Source organism: Acanthochromis polyacanthus, chromosome 13 (genome assembly GCF_021347895.1).
Source record: "Acanthochromis polyacanthus isolate Apoly-LR-REF ecotype Palm Island chromosome 13, KAUST_Apoly_ChrSc, whole genome shotgun sequence".
Classification (NCBI taxonomy): Eukaryota; Metazoa; Chordata; class Actinopteri; family Pomacentridae; genus Acanthochromis; species Acanthochromis polyacanthus.
This window is the reverse complement of record NC_067125.1, coordinates 19,526,813-19,544,232: the sequence shown is the minus strand read 5'-3', so window position 1 is coordinate 19,544,232 and position 17,420 is coordinate 19,526,813. Positions and strand designations below refer to the sequence as shown.

Genomic DNA, 17,420 nt, shown 5'->3' with positions numbered 1-17,420 from the left:
ATGAAATATCAAATTTTTCGCCAGTCCTGATGTGCATGCCAAATTTCATGCGTTTTGGAGTATGATAAGGCCGCCAAAAAGCCAATTTACTTTACGGGAGAAAAAAAATATATAATAATAATAATAATTAAAGCTGCAAGCAGCGATGGACGGGTCCTCGCATCCACGCTGGTCGGCGAATCCATGCACGTCCACCAGGTGGCACTGTGACTGAGAGTGTGTGCTGGCCTCTGAATCACATCTGGACCAGAGTTTAATGACACGTAAAATTTCAGCCAGATTGGAGCATGTTCAGACTAGTTATACAGCATTTCCTGCCCATCCACCACCAGGTGGCGCTGTAACTCAGAGTGTATTTCAAACAGTGGATGTGATGAGGGCTGGACTCTGATCACTCATGAAAAGTTTCAGGCTGATTTGATCATGTAGAGGCCAGTTATACAGCATTTATTGTCCCTCCAACAGGTGGCGCTGCAACTGAGAGTGTCTGTTGGCCTGTAGATGTGATCAGGATTGGATTGTGATCACACATGGAAAGTTTGAGGCAGATTGGAGCATGCAGAGGAGAGTTATACAGCAGTTGTTGTTTCATGGCGAAGCATCAAAACTCTAATGGTCGCCATGGCCACGCCATTTGGCTTCTGGTTAAACTTTTGATAACTTTTCCAAACCAAGTCCTGCTGTGTGGACTGACAAAATTTCAGGTCTCCTGGAATTATCCCCCAGGAGGTATTAACTCTCAAAAATGAGAAAAATCATCAAAAATCTCACAATTAATCCAAGATGGCCGACTTCCTGTTGGGTTTAGGACATGGCTCCAAGAGGCTTTTTTGTGCGTCCTGATGTGCTCTATAAGCCTCCCAAATTTCATGGATGTAGGTGAAACGTGCTGGGGGGGCTGTTTGTTAAAAATACTGTAGGGGGCACTATAGCATGTGCAGTGCCGAGATGCATACAGTGTTGTTCCTTGGGTCAATGGTGATGTGTGTGGTAATTTTTGTGAGCATTGGAGTATTCCTAACCTGTCAGAAAGGGCTTTGTTTTTCATGGCGATATTTGGTTGCTACGGCAACAGCGTTGCATGAAATGTCACACCCTTCACAGTGTGTGATTGTCAAGAGGTGAAGACTCGACTGACCAATTTCCAGCATGATATCACCAAGTTTGGGGCCATTGTACCTGAAAATATAAGGCCTTAAACTTACTATTACCAACAGGTGGCGCTATGACTTTTTCAGAATTTATGAGTGTGGATGTGTTCAGACTGGACCTGGTGTCCATCATGTGAAGTTTGGGGCAGATAGGATCTTGTTCAGCTGAGATATGAATCGTTAAATTTTCATGGCGAAACATCGAAATTGGTTTGGCCGCCACAGACACGCCCTTTGATGACAAGTCACCATTTTCACTGGGATGCATCATCAATGTGTTTAGGCTGTTGTCACTGCATTTGAAGTGAATATGATCAACCGGGTAACAATAGGGCATGAAAGTGTAAAAGATGTCTATTTCCTGAAACCACAAGGTGGCGCTATGACTGTCAATGAATATCCCTATGTGGATGACATCAGGACAGGACTGTCATCATACATGTAAAGTTTCAGGCAGATTGGAGCATGTTGAGAAGAATTAGACACCACTTCCTGTTTAATGGCGAAGGATCAGTTGTTTGAGGCTCCGCCATGGCCACACCTTTTGGCTTTTGGTTGAGTTTTTGATAACTTTTCATCAGAAAGGTCTGGTGCATGTACTGGCCAAATTTCAGTTCTCTCAGACTTATCCACTAGGAGCTATAAATTTTGACAAATGTACAGCAAATTCAAGATGGCCGACTTCCTGTTGGGTTTAGGGTGTGGCTGTGATTGACTTTTTGGTGTGTCCTGATGTGGTGCATATGCCCACCAAATATTGTAGCTGTAAATAAAACATTGTGGAAGTTGGCCTAATGACCACTTTTTCAATTTTGCAGGTGGCGCTATAGAGCCATTTTTCCACACATATGCGCAACTCCCATAAAATATCAAATTTTTCGCCAGTCCTGATGTGCACGCCAAATTTCACGCGTTTTGGTTCATGATAAGGCCGCCAAAAAGGCAAGTCATTTCCCGAGGAGCGATTAAGTTTGAAAAATTTACAGCAAATTGAAGATGGCCGACTTCCTGTTGGGTTTAGGGCGTGGCTGTAATTGACTTTTTGGTGTGTCCAGATGTTCTGGATATGCCCACCAAATATTGTAGCTGTACATGAAACATTGTGGCAGTTGGCCTAATGACTACTTTTTCAAGTTTGCAGGTGGCGCTATAGAGCCATTTTGCCACGCACATGCGCAACTCCCATAAAATATCAAATTTTTCGCCAGTCCTGATGTGCATGCCAAATTTCACGCGTTTTGGAGTATGATAAGGCCGCCAAAAAGCCAATTTACTTTACGGGAGAAAAAAAAAAAAAAATAATAATAATAATTAAAGCTGCAAGCAGCGATGGACGGGTCCTCGCATCCACGCTGGTCGTGAATCCACGCACGTCCACCAGGTGGCGCTGTGACTGAGAGTGTATGTCGGCCTCTGAATCGCATCTGGACCAGAGTCCAATCATACATTTAAAATTTCAGCCAGACTGTAGCATGTTCAGAGCAGTTATAGAGCATTTCCTGTCTATCCACCAGGTGGCGCTGTAACTCAGAGTGTATTTCAAACAGTGGATGTGATGAGGGCTGGACTCTGATCACTCATGAAAAGTTTCAGGCTGATTTGATCATGTAGAGGCCAGTTATACAGCATTTATTGTCCCTCCAACAGGTGGCGCTGCAACTGAGAGTGTCTGTTGGCCTGTAGATGTGATCAGGATTGGATTGTGATCACACATGGAAAGTTTGAGGCAGATTGGAGCATGCAGAGGAGAGTTATACAGCAGTTGTTGTTTCATGGCGAAGCATCAAAACTCTAATGGTCGCCATGGCCACGCCATTTGGCTTCTGGTTAAACTTTTGATAACTTTTCCAAACCAAGTCCTGCTGTGTGGACTGACAAAATTTCAGGTCTCCTGGAATTATCCCCAGGAGGTATTAACTCTCAAAAATGAGAAAAATCATCAAAAATCTCACAATTAATCCAAGATGGCCGACTTCCTGTTGGGTTTAGGACATGGCTCCAAGAGGCTTTTTTGTGCGTCCTGATGTGCTCTATAAGCCTCCCAAATTTCATGGATGTAGGTGAAACGTGCTGGGGGGGCTGTTTGTTAAAAATACTGTAGGGGGCGCTATAGCATGTGCAGTGCCGAGATGCATACAGTGTTGTTCCTTGGGTCAATGGTGATGTGTGTGGTAATTTTTGTGAGCATTGGAGTATTCCTAACCTGTCAGAAAGGGCTTTGTTTTTCATGGCGATATTTGGTTGCTACGGCAACAGCGTTGCATGAAATGTCACACCCTTCACAGTGTGTGATTGTCAAGAGGTGAAGACTCGACTGACCAATTTCCAGCATGATATCACCAAGTTTGGGGCCATTGTACCTGAAAATATAAGGCCTTAAACTTACTATTACCAACAGGTGGCGCTATGACTTTTTCAGAATTTATGAGTGTGGATGTGTTCAGACTGGACCTGGTGTCCATCATGTGAAGTTTGGGGCAGATAGGATCTTGTTCAGCTGAGATATGAATCGTTAAATTTTCATGGCGAAACATCGAAATTGGTTTGGCCGCCACAGACACGCCCTTTGATGACAAGTCACCATTTTCACTGGGATGCATCATCAATGTGTTTAGGCTGTTGTCACTGCATTTGAAGTGAATATGATCAACCGGGTAACAATAGGGCATGAAAGTGTAAAAGATGTCTATTTCCTGAAACCACAAGGTGGCGCTATGACTGTCAATGAATATCCCTATGTGGATGACATCAGGACAGGACTGTCATCATACATGTAAAGTTTCAGGCAGATTGGAGCATGTTGAGAAGAATTAGACACCACTTCCTGTTTCATGGCGAAGGATCAGTTGTTTGAGGCTCCGCCATGGCCACACCTTTTGGCTTCTGGTTGAGTTTTTGATAACTTTTCATCAGAAAGGTCTGGTGCATGTACTGGCCAAATTTCAGTTCTCTCAGACTTATCCACTAGGAGCTATAAATTTTGACAAATGTACAGCAAATTCAAGATGGCCGACTTCCTGTTGGGTTTAGGGTGTGGCTGTGATTGACTTTTTGGTGTGTCCTGATGTGGTGCATATGCCCACCAAATATTGTAGCTGTAAATAAAACATTGTGGAAGTTGGCCTAATGACCACTTTTTCAATTTTGCAGGTGGCGCTATAGAGCCATTTTTCCACACATATGCGCAACTCCCATAAAATATCAAATTTTTCGCCAGTCCTGATGTGCACGCCAAATTTCACGCGTTTTGGTTCATGATAAGGCCGCCAAAAAGGCAAGTCATTTCCCGAGGAGCGATTAAGTTTGAAAAATTTACAGCAAATTGAAGATGGCCGACTTCCTGTTGGGTTTAGGGCGTGGCTGTAATTGACTTTTTGGTGTGTCCAGATGTTCTGCATATGCCCACCAAATATTGTAGCTGTACATGAAACATTGTGGCAGTTGGCCTAATGACTACTTTTTCAAGTTTGCAGGTGGCGCTATAGAGCCATTTTGCCACGCACATGCGCAACTCCCATAAAATATCAAATTTTTCGCCAGTCCTGATGTGCATGCCAAATTTCACGCGTTTTGGAGTATGATAAGGCCGCCAAAAAGCCAATTTACTTTACGGGAGAAAAAAAAAAAAAAAAATAATAATAATTAAAGCTGCAAGCAGCGATGGACGGGTCCTCGCATCCACGCTGGTCGTGAATCCACGCACGTCCACCAGGTGGCGCTGTGACTGAGAGTGTATGTCGGCCTCTGAATCGCATCTGGACCAGAGTCCAATCATACATTTAAAATTTCAGCCAGACTGTAGCATGTTCAGAGCAGTTATAGAGCATTTCCTGTCTATCCACCAGGTGGCGCTGTAACTCAGAGTGTATTTCACACAGTGGATGTGATGAGGGTTGGACTCTGATCACTCATGAAAAGTTTCAGGCTGATTTGATCATGTAGAGGCCAGTTATACAGCATTTACTGTCCCTCCATCAGGTGGCGCTGCGACTGAGAGTGTCTGTTGGCCTGTAGATGTGATCAGGATTGGATTGTGATCACACATGGAAAGTTTGAGGCAGATTGGAGCATGCAGAGGAGAGTTATACAGCAGTTGATGTTTCATGGCGAAGCATCAAAACGCTGATGGTCGCCATGGCCACGCCATTTGGCTTCTGGTTAAACTTTTGATAACTTTTCCAAACCAAGTCCTGCTGTGTGGACTGACAAAATTTCAGGTCTCCTGGAATTATCCCCTAGGAGGTATTAACTCTCAAAAATGAGAAAAATCATCAAAAATCTCACAATTAATCCAAGATGGCCGACTTCCTGTTGGGTTTAGGACATGGCTCCAAGAGGCTTTTTTGTGCGTCCTGATGTGCTCTATAAGCCTCCCAAATTTCATGGATGTAGGTGAAACGTGCTGGGGGGGCTGTTTGTTAAAAATACTGTAGGGGGCGCTATAGCATGTGCAGTGCCGAGATGCATACAGTGTTGTTCCTTGGGTCAATGGTGATGTGTGTGGTAATTTTTGTGAGCATTGGAGTATTCCTAACCTGTCAGAAAGGGCTTTGTTTTTCATGGCGATATTTGGTTGCTACGGCAACAGCGTTACATGAAATGTCACACCCTTCACAGTGTGTGATTGTCAAGAGGTGAAGACTCGACTGACCAATTTCCAGCATGATATCACCAAGTTTGGGGCCATTGTACCTGAAAATATAAGGCCTTAAACTTACTATTACCAACAGGTGGCGCTATGACTTTTTCAAAATTTATGAGTGTGGATGTGTTCAGACTGGACCTGGTATCCAGCATGTGAAGTCTGAGGCAGATAGGATGTTGTTCAGCTGAGATATGAATCGTTAAATTTTCATGGCGAAACATCGAAATTGGTTTGGCCGCCACAGACACGCCCTTTGATGACAAGTCACCATTTTCACTGGGATGCATCATCAATGTGTTTAGGCTGTTGTCACTGCATTTGAAGTGAATATGATCAACTGGGTAACAATAGGGCATGAAAGTGTAAAAGATGTCTATTTCCTGAAACCACAAGGTGGCGCTATGACTGTCAATGAATATCCCTATGTGGATGACATCAGGACAGGACTGTCATCATACATGTAAAGTTTCAGGCAGATTGGAGCATGTTGAGAAGAATTAGACACCACTTCCTGTTTCATGGCGAAGGATCAGTTGTTTGAGGCTCCGCCATGGCCACACCTTTTGGCTTCTGGTTGAGTTTTTGATAACTTTTCATCAGAAAGGTCTGGTGCATGTACTGGCCAAATTTCAGTTCTCTCAGACTTATCCACTAGGAGCTATAAATTTTGACAAATGTACAGCAAATTCAAGATGGCCGACTTCCTGTTGGGTTTAGGGTGTGGCTGTGATTGACTTTTTGGTGTGTCCTGATGTGGTGCATATGCCCACCAAATATTGTAGCTGTAAATAAAACATTGTGGAAGTTGGCCTAATGACCACTTTTTCAATTTTGCAGGTGGCGCTATAGAGCCATTTTTTCACACATATGCGCAACTCCCATAAAATATCAAATTTTTCGCCAGTCCTGATGTGCACGCCAAATTTCACGCGTTTTGGTTCATGATAAGGCCGCCAAAAAGGCAAGTCATTTCCCGAGGAGCGATTAAGTTTGAAAAATTTACAGCAAATTGAAGGTGGCCGACTTCCTGTTGGGTTTAGGGCGTGGCTGTAATTGACTTTTTGGTGTGTCCAGATGTTCTGCATATGCCCACCAAATATTGTAGCTGTACATGAAACATTGTGGCAGTTGGCCTAATGACTACTTTTTCAAGTTTGCAGGTGGCGCTATAGAGCCATTTTGCCACGCACATGCGCAACTCCCATAAAATATCAAATTTTTCGCCAGTCCTGATGTGCATGCCAAATTTCACGCGTTTTGGAGTATGATAAGGCCGCCAAAAAGCCAATTTACTTTACGGGAGAAAAAAAAAAAAAAATAATAATAATAATTAAAGCTGCAAGCAGCGATGGACGGGTCCTCGCATCCACGCTGGTCGTGAATCCACGCACGTCCACCAGGTGGCGCTGTGACTGAGAGTGTATGTCGGCCTCTGAATCGCATCTGGACCAGAGTCCAATCATACATTTAAAATTTCAGCCAGACTGTAGCATGTTCAGAGCAGTTATAGAGCATTTCCTGTCTATCCACCAGGTGGCGCTGTAACTCAGAGTGTATTTCACACAGTGGATGTGATGAGGGTTGGACTCTGATCACTCATGAAAAGTTTCAGGCTGATTTGATCATGTAGAGGCCAGTTATACAGCATTTACTGTCCCTCCATCAGGTGGCGCTGCGACTGAGAGTGTCTGTTGGCCTGTAGATGTGATCAGGATTGGATTGTGATCACACATGGAAAGTTTGAGGCAGATTGGAGCATGCAGAGGAGAGTTATACAGCAGTTGATGTTTCATGGCGAAGCATCAAAACGCTGATGGTCGCCATGGCCACGCCATTTGGCTTCTGGTTAAACTTTTGATAACTTTTCCAAACCAAGTCCTGCTGTGTGGACTGACAAAATTTCAGGTCTCCTGGAATTATCCCCTAGGAGGTATTAACTCTCAAAAATGAGAAAAATCATCAAAAATCTCACAATTAATCCAAGATGGCCGACTTCCTGTTGGGTTTAGGACATGGCTCCAAGAGGCTTTTTTGTGCGTCCTGATGTGCTCTATAAGCCTCCCAAATTTCATGGATGTAGGTGAAACGTGCTGGGGGGGCTGTTTGTTAAAAATACTGTAGGGGGCGCTATAGCATGTGCAGTGCCGAGATGCATACAGTGTTGTTCCTTGGGTCAATGGTGATGTGTGTGGTAATTTTTGTGAGCATTGGAGTATTCCTAACCTGTCAGAAAGGGCTTTGTTTTTCATGGCGATATTTGGTTGCTACGGCAACAGCGTTACATGAAATGTCACACCCTTCACAGTGTGTGATTGTCAAGAGGTGAAGACTCGACTGACCAATTTCCAGCATGATATCACCAAGTTTGGGGCCATTGTACCTGAAAATATAAGGCCTTAAACTTACTATTACCAACAGGTGGCGCTATGACTTTTTCAAAATTTATGAGTGTGGATGTGTTCAGACTGGACCTGGTATCCAGCATGTGAAGTCTGAGGCAGATAGGATGTTGTTCAGCTGAGATATGAATCGTTAAATTTTCATGGCGAAACATCGAAATTGGTTTGGCCGCCACAGACACGCCCTTTGATGACAAGTCACCATTTTCACTGGGATGCATCATCAATGTGTTTAGGCTGTTGTCACTGCATTTGAAGTGAATATGATCAACTGGGTAACAATAGGGCATGAAAGTGTAAAAGATGTCTATTTCCTGAAACCACAAGGTGGCGCTATGACTGTCAATGAATATCCCTATGTGGATGACATCAGGACAGGACTGTCATCATACATGTAAAGTTTCAGGCAGATTGGAGCATGTTGAGAAGAATTAGACACCACTTCCTGTTTCATGGCGAAGGATCAGTTGTTTGAGGCTCCGCCATGGCCACACCTTTTGGCTTCTGGTTGAGTTTTTGATAACTTTTCATCAGAAAGGTCTGGTGCATGTACTGGCCAAATTTCAGTTCTCTCAGACTTATCCACTAGGAGCTATAAATTTTGACAAATGTACAGCAAATTCAAGATGGCCGACTTCCTGTTGGGTTTAGGGTGTGGCTGTGATTGACTTTTTGGTGTGTCCTGATGTGGTGCATATGCCCACCAAATATTGTAGCTGTAAATAAAACATTGTGGAAGTTGGCCTAATGACCACTGTTTCAATTTTGCAGGTGGCGCTATAGAGCCATTTTTTCACACATATGCGCAACTCCCATAAAATATCAAATTTTTCGCCAGTCCTGATGTGCACGCCAAATTTCACGCGTTTTGGTTCATGATAAGGCCGCCAAAAAGGCAAGTCATTTCCCGAGGAGCGATTAAGTTTGAAAAATTTACAGCAAATTGAAGGTGGCCGACTTCCTGTTGGGTTTAGGGCGTGGCTGTAATTGACTTTTTGGTGTGTCCAGATGTTCTGCATATGCCCACCAAATATTGTAGCTGTACATGAAACATTGTGGCAGTTGGCCTAATGACTACTTTTTCAAGTTTGCAGGTGGCGCTATAGAGCCATTTTGCCACGCACATGCGCAACTCCCATAAAATATCAAATTTTTCGCCAGTCCTGATGTGCATGCCAAATTTCACGCGTTTTGGAGTATGATAAGGCCGCCAAAAAGCCAATTTACTTTACGGGAGAAAAAAAAAAAATAATAATAATAATTAAAGCTGCAAGCAGCGATGGACGGGTCCTCGCATCCACGCTGGTCGGTGAATCCACGCACGTCCACCAGGTGGCGCTGTGACTGAGAGTGTATGTCGGCCTCTGAATCGCATCTGGACCAGAGTCCAATCATACATGTAAAATTTCAGCCAGACTGTAGCATGTTCAGAGCAGTTATAGAGCATTTCCTGTCTATCCACCAGGTGGCGCTGTAACTCAGAGTGTATTTCACACAGTGGATGTGATGAGGGTTGGACTCTGATCACTCATGAAAAGTTTCAGGCTGATTTGATCATGTAGAGGCCAGTTATACAGCATTTACTGTCCCTCCAACAGGTGGCGCTGCAACTGAGAGTGTCTGTTGGCCTGTAGATGTGATCAGGATTGGATTGTGATCACACATGGAAAGTTTGAGGCAGATTGGAGCATGCAGAGGAGAGTTATACAGCAGTTGATGTTTCATGGCGAAGCATCAAAACTCTGATGGTCGCCATGGCCACGCCATTTGGCTTCTGGTTAAACTTTTGATAACTTTTATCACCAAGTCCTGCTGTGTGGACTGACAAAATTTCAGGTCTCCTGGAATTATCCCCTAGGAGGTATTAACTCTCAAAAATGAGAAAAATCATCAAAAATCTCACAATTAATCCAAGATGGCCGACTTCCTGTTGGGTTTAGGACATGGCTCCAAGAGGCTTTTTTGTGCGTCCTGATGTGCTCTATAAGCCTCCCAAATTTCATGGATGTAGGTGAAATGTGCTGGGGGGGCTGTTTGTTAAAAATACTGTAGGGGGCGCTATAGCATGTGCAGTGCCGAGATGCATACGGTGTCGTTCCTTGGGTCGATGGTGATGTGTGTGGTAATTTTAGTGAGCATTGGAGTATTTCTAACCTGTCAAATAGCACTTTGTTTTTCATGGCGATATTTGGTTGCTACGGCAACAGCGTTGCATGAAATGTCACACCCTTGACAGTGTGGGATTGTCAAGAGGTGAAGACTCGACTGACCAATTTCCAGCATGATATCACCACGTTTGGGGCCATTGTACCTGAAAATATAAGGCCTTAAACTTACTATTACCAACAGGTGGCGCTATGACTTTTTCAGAATTTATGAGTGTGGATGTGTTCAGACTGGACCTGGTGTCCATCATGTGAAGTTTGGGGCAGATAGGATCTTGTTCAGCTGAGATATGAATCGTTAAATTTTCATGGCGAAACATCGAAATTGGTTTGGCCGCCACAGACACGCCCTTTGATGACAAGTCACCATTTTCACTGGGATGCATCATCAATGTGTTTAGGCTGTTGTCACTGCATTTGAAGTGAATATGATCAACCGGGTAACAATAGGGCATGAAAGTGTAAAAGATGTCTATTTCCTGAAACCACAAGGTGGCGCTATGACTGTCAATGAATATCCCTATGTGGATGACATCAGGACAGGACTGTCATCATACATGTAAAGTTTCAGGCAGATTGGAGCATGTTGAGAAGAATTAGACACCACTTCCTGTTTCATGGCGAAGGATCAGTTGTTTGAGGCTCTGCCATGGCCACACCTTTTGGCTTCTGGTTGAGTTTTTGATAACTTTTCATCAGAAAGGTCTGGTGCATGTACTGGCCAAATTTCAGTTCTCTCAGACTTATCCACTAGGAGCTATAAATTTTGACAAATGTACAGCAAATTCAAGATGGCCGACTTCCTGTTGGGTTTAGGGTGTGGCTGTGATTGACTTTTTGGTGTGTCCTGATGTGGTGCATATGCCCACCAAATATTGTAGCTGTAAATAAAACATTGTGGAAGTTGGCCTAATGACCACTTTTTCAATTTTGCAGGTGGCGCTATAGAGCCATTTTTCCACACACATGCGCAACTCCCATAAAATATCAAATTTTTCGCCAGTCCTGATGTGCACGCCAAATTTCACGCGTTTTGGTTCATGATAAGGCCGCCAAAAAGGCAATTCATTTCCCGAGGAGCGATTAAGTTTGAAAAATTTACAGCAAATTGAAGATGGCCGACTTCCTGTTGGGTTCAGGGCGTGGCTGTAATTGACTTTTTGGTGTGTCCGGATGTTCTGCATATGCCCACCAAATATTGTAGCTGTACATGAAACATTGTGGCAGTTGGCCTAATGACTACTTTTTCAACTTTGCAGGTGGCGCTATAGAGCCATTTTGCCACGCACATGCGCAACTCCCATAAAATATCAAATTTTTCGCCAGTCCTGATGTGCATGCCAAATTTCACGCGTTTTGGAGTATGATAAGGCCGCCAAAAAGCCAATTTACTTTACGGGAGAAAAAAAAAAATAATAATAATAATTAAAGCTGCAAGCAGCGATGGACGGGTCCTCGCATCCACGCTGGTCGGCGAATCCATGCACGTACACCAGGTGGCACTGTGACTGAGAGTGTGTGTCGGCCTCTGAATCACATCTGGACCAGAGTTTAATCACACGTAAAATTTCAGCCAGATTGGAGCATGTTCAGACTAGTTATACAGCATTTCCTGCCCATCCACCACCAGGTGGCGCTGTAACTCAGAGTGTATTTCAAACAGTGGATGTGATGAGGGCTGGACTCTGATCACTCATGAAAAGTTTCAGGCTGATTTGATCATGTAGAGGCCAGTTATACAGCATTTATTGTCCCTCCAACAGGTGGCGCTGCAACTGAGAGTGTCTGTTGGCCTGTAGATGTGATCAGGATGGGATTGTGATCACACATGGAAAGTTTGAGGCAGATTGGAGCATGCAGAGGAGAGTTATACAGCAGTTGTTGTTTCATGGCGAAGCATCAAAACTCTAATGGTCGCCATGGCCACGCCATTTGGCTTCTGGTTAAACTTTTGATAACTTTTCCAAACCAAGTCCTGCTGTGTGGACTGACAAAATTTCAGGTCTCCTGGAATTATCCCCTAGGAGGTATTAACTCTCAAAAATGAGAAAAATCATCAAAAATCTCACAATTAATCCAAGATGGCCGACTTCCTGTTGGGTTTAGGACATGGCTCCAAGAGGCTTTTTTGTGCGTCCTGATGTGCTCTATAAGCCTCCCAAATTTCATGGATGTAGGTGAAACGTGCTGGGGGGGCTGTTTGTTAAAAATACTGTAGGGGGCGCTATAGCATGTGCAGTGCCGAGATGCATACAGTGTTGTTCCTTGGGTCAATGGTGATGTGTGTGGTAATTTTTGTGAGCATTGGAGTATTCCTAACCTGTCAGAAAGGGCTTTGTTTTTCAAGGCGATATTTGGTTGCTACGGCAACAGCGTTGCATGAAATGTCACACCCTTCACAGTGTGTGATTGTCAAGAGGTGAAGACTCGACTGACCAATTTCCAGCATGATATCACCAAGTCTGGGGCCATTGTACCTGAAAATATAAGGCCTTAAACTTACTATTACCAACAGGTGGCGCTATGACTTTTTCAAAATTTATGAGTGTGGATGTGTTCAGACTGGACCTGGTATCCAGCATGTGAAGTCTGAGGCAGATAGGATGTTGTTCAGCTGAGATATGAATCGTTAAATTTTCATGGCGAAACATCGAAATTGGTTTGGCCGCCACAGACACGCCCTTTGATGACAAGTCACCATTTTCACTGGGATGCATCATCAATGTGTTTAGGCTGTTGTCACTGCATTTGAAGTGAATATGATCAACCGGGTAACAATAGGGCATGAAAGTGTAAAAGATGTCTATTTCCTGAAACCACAAGGTGGCGCTATGACTGTCAATGAATATCCCTATGTGGATGACATCAGGACAGGACTGTCATCATACATGTAAAGTTTCAGGCAGATTGGAGCATGTTGAGAAGAATTAGACACCAATTCCTGTTTCATGGCGAAGGATCAGTTGTTTGAGGCTCCGCCATGGCCACACCTTTTGGCTTCTGGTTGAGTTTTTGATAACTTTTCATCAGAAAGGTCTGGTGAATGTACTGGCCAAATTTCAGTTCTCTCAGACTTATCCACTAGGAGCTATAAATTTTGACAAATGTACAGCAAATTCAAGATGGCCGACTTCCTGTTGGGTTTAGGGCGTGGCTGTAATTGACTTTTTGGTGTGTCCAGATGTTCTGCATATGCCCACCAAATATTGTAGCTGTACATGAAACATTGTGGCAGTTGGCCTAATGACTACTTTTTCAAGTTTGCAGGTGGCGCTATAGAGCCATTTTGCCACGCACATGCGCAACTCCCATAAAATATCAAATTTTTCGCCAGTCCTGATGTGCATGCCAAATTTCACGCGTTTTGGAGTATGATAAGGCCGCCAAAAAGCCAATTTACTTTACGGGAGAAAAAAAAAAAATAATAATAATAATAAACCCTAGGGTTTCAATAGGGTCCTTGGCACCGCTGGTGCCTTGGACAGTCGGTGCCCTGGCACCGCCTGTCCTTCGCACCCTCGGTGCTCGGACCCTAATTAAAGCTGCAAGCAGCGATGGACGGGTCCTCGCATCCACGCTGGTCGGTGAATCCACGCACGTCCACCAGGTGGCGCTGTGACTGAGAGTGTATGTCGGCCTCTGAATCGCATCTGGACCAGAGTCCAATCATACATGTAAAATTTCAGCCAGACTGTAGCATGTTCAGAGCAGTTATAGAGCATTTCCTGTCTATCCACCAGGTGGCGCTGTAACTCAGAGTGTATTTCACACAGTGGATGTGATGAGGGTTGGACTCTGATCACTCATGAAAAGTTTCAGGCTGATTTGATCATGTAGAGGCCAGTTATACAGCATTTACTGTCCCTCCAACAGGTGGCGCTGCAACTGAGAGTGTCTGTTGGCCTGTAGATGTGATCAGGATTGGATTGTGATCACACATGGAAAGTTTGAGGCAGATTGGAGCATGCAGAGGAGAGTTATACAGCAGTTGATGTTTCATGGCGAAGCATCAAAACTCTGATGGTCGCCATGGCCACGCCATTTGGCTTCTGGTTAAACTTTTGATAACTTTTTATCAACCAAGTCCTGCTGTGTGGACTGACAAAATTTCAGGTCTCCTGGAATTATCCCCTAGGAGGTATTAACTCTCAAAAATGAGAAAAATCATCAAAAATCTCACAATTAATCCAAGATGGCCGACTTCCTGTTGGGTTTAGGACATGGCTCCAAGAGGCTTTTTTGTGCGTCCTGATGTGCTCTATAAGCCTCCCAAATTTCATGGATGTAGGTGAAATGTGCTGGGGGGGCTGTTTGTTAAAAATACTGTAGGGGGCGCTATAGCATGTGCAGTGCCGAGATGCATACGGTGTCGTTCCTTGGGTCGATGGTGATGTGTGTGGTAATTTTAGTGAGCATTGGAGTATTTCTAACCTGTCAAATAGCACTTTGTTTTTCATGGCGATATTTGGTTGCTACGGCAACAGCGTTGCATGAAATGTCACACCCTTGACAGTGTGGGATTGTCAAGAGGTGAAGACTCGACTGACCAATTTCCAGCATGATATCACCACGTTTGGGGCCATTGTACCTGAAAATATAAGGCCTTAAACTTACTATTACCAACAGGTGGCGCTATGACTTTTTCAGAATTTATGAGTGTGGATGTGTTCAGACTGGACCTGGTGTCCATCATGTGAAGTTTGGGGCAGATAGGATGTTGTTCAGCTGAGATATGAATCGTTAAATTTTCATGGCGAAACATCGAAATTGGTTTGGCCGCCACAGACACGCCCTTTGATGACAAGTCACCATTTTCACTGGGATGCATCATCAATGTGTTTAGGCTGTTGTCACTGCATTTGAAGTGAATATGATCAACCGGGTAACAATAGGGCATGAAAGTGTAAAAGATGTCTATTTCCTGAAACCACAAGGTGGCGCTATGACTGTCAATGAATATCCCTATGTGGATGACATCAGGACAGGACTGTCATCATACATGTAAAGTTTCAGGCAGATTGGAGCATGTTGAGAAGAATTAGACACCAATTCCTGTTTCATGGCGAAGGATCAGTTGTTTGAGGCTCTGCCATGGCCAGACCTTTTGGCTTCTGGTTGAGTTTTTGATAACTTTTCATCAGAAAGGTCTGGTGCATGTACTGGCCAAATTTCAGTTCTCTCAGACTTATCCACTAGGAGTTATAAATTTTGACAAATGTACAGCAAATTCAAGATGGCCGACTTCCTGTTGGGTTTAGGGTGTGGCTGTGATTGACTTTTTGGTGTGTCCTGATGTGGTGCATATGCCCACCAAATATTGTAGCTGTAAATTAAACATTGTGGAAGTTGGCCTAATGACCACTTTTTCAATTTTGCAGGTGGCGCTATAGAGCCATTTTTCCACACATATGCGCAACTCCCATAAAATATCAAATTTTTCGCCAGTCCTGATGTGCACGCCAAATTTCACGCGTTTTGGATATGATAAGGCCGCCAAAAAGGCAATTCATTTCCCGAGGAGCGATTAAGTTTGAAAAATTTACAGCAAATTCAAGATGGCCAACTTCCTGTTGGGTTTAGGGCGTGGCTGTCATTGACTTTTTGGTGTGTCCGGATGTTCTGCATATGCCCACCAAATATTGTAGCTGTACATGAAACATTGTGGCAGTTGGCCTAATGACTACTTTTTCAACTTTGCAGGTGGCGCTATAGAGCCATTTTGCCACGCACATGCGCAACTCCCATAAAATATCAAATTTTTCGCCAGTCCTGATGTGCATGCCAAATTTCACGCGTTTTGGAGTATGATAAGGCCGCCAAAAAGCCAATTTACTTTACGGGAGAAAAAAAAAAAAAATAATAATAATAATTAAAGCTGCAAGCAGCGATGGACGGGTCCTCGCATCCACGCTGGTCGTGAATCCACGCACGTCCACCAGGTGGCGCTGTGACTGAGAGTGTATGTCGGCCTCTGAATCGCATCTGGACCAGAGTCCAATCATACATTTAAAATTTCAGCCAGACTGTAGCATGTTCAGAGCAGTTATACAGCATTTCCTGCCCATCCACCACCAGGTGGCGCTGTAACTCAGAGTGTATTTCACACAGTGGATGTGATGAGGGTTGGACTCTGATCACTCATGAAAAGTTTCAGGCTGATTTGATCATGTAGAGGCCAGTTATACAGCATTTACTGTCCCTCCATCAGGTGGCGCTGCGACTGAGAGTGTCTGTTGGCCTGTAGATGTGATCAGGATTGGATTGTGATCACACATGGAAAGTTTGAGGCAGATTGGAGCATGCAGAGGAGAGTTATACAGCAGTTGATGTTTCATGGCGAAGCATCAAAACGCTGATGGTCGCCATGGCCACGCCATTTGGCTTCTGGTTAAACTTTTGATAACTTTTCCAAACCAAGTCCTGCTGTGTGGACTGACAAAATTTCAGGTCTCCTGGAATTATCCCCTAGGAGGTATTAACTCTCAAAAATGAGAAAAATCATCAAAAATCTCACAATTAATCCAAGATGGCCGACTTCCTGTTGGGTTTAGGACATGGCTCCAAGAGGCTTTTTTGTGCGTCCTGATGTGCTCTATAAGCCTCCCAAATTTCATGGATGTAGGTGAAACGTGCTGGGGGGGCTGTTTGTTAAAAATACTGTAGGGGGCGCTATAGCATGTGCAGTGCCGAGATGCATACAGTGTTGTTCCTTGGGTCAATGGTGATGTGTGTGGTAATTTTTGTGAGCATTGGAGTATTCCTAACCTGTCAGAAAGGGCTTTGTTTTTCATGGCGATATTTGGTTGCTACGGCAACAGCGTTACATGAAATGTCACACCCTTCACAGTGTGTGATTGTCAAGAGGTGAAGACTCGACTGACCAATTTCCAGCATGATATCACCAAGTTTGGGGCCATTGTACCTGAAAATATAAGGCCTTAAACTTACTATTACCAACAGGTGGCGCTATGACTTTTTCAAAATTTATGAGTGTGGATGTGTTCAGACTGGACCTGGTATCCAGCATGTGAAGTCTGAGGCAGATATGATGTTGTTCAGC

At 44.0% G+C, this 17,420-nt stretch overlaps 1 protein-coding gene and 1 long non-coding RNA gene across 3 annotated transcripts in view; both read left to right on the top strand.

The window, feature by feature from the left end:
• fat3a (FAT atypical cadherin 3a) overlaps positions 1–17,420 on the top strand; it is a 394,840-nt gene that overhangs the window by 258,055 nt on the left and 119,365 nt on the right.
• On the top strand, positions 105–10,866 carry LOC127536909 (uncharacterized). Of its 2 annotated transcripts, none has more exons than XR_007946120.1 (3): positions 105–332; positions 7,330–8,214; positions 10,545–10,866. It is a non-coding gene; the product is annotated as an uncharacterized LOC127536909 (long non-coding RNA). The 2 variants fall into 2 exon arrangements; XR_007946121.1 differs by lacking the exon at positions 7,330–8,214 and adding an exon at positions 4,997–5,881.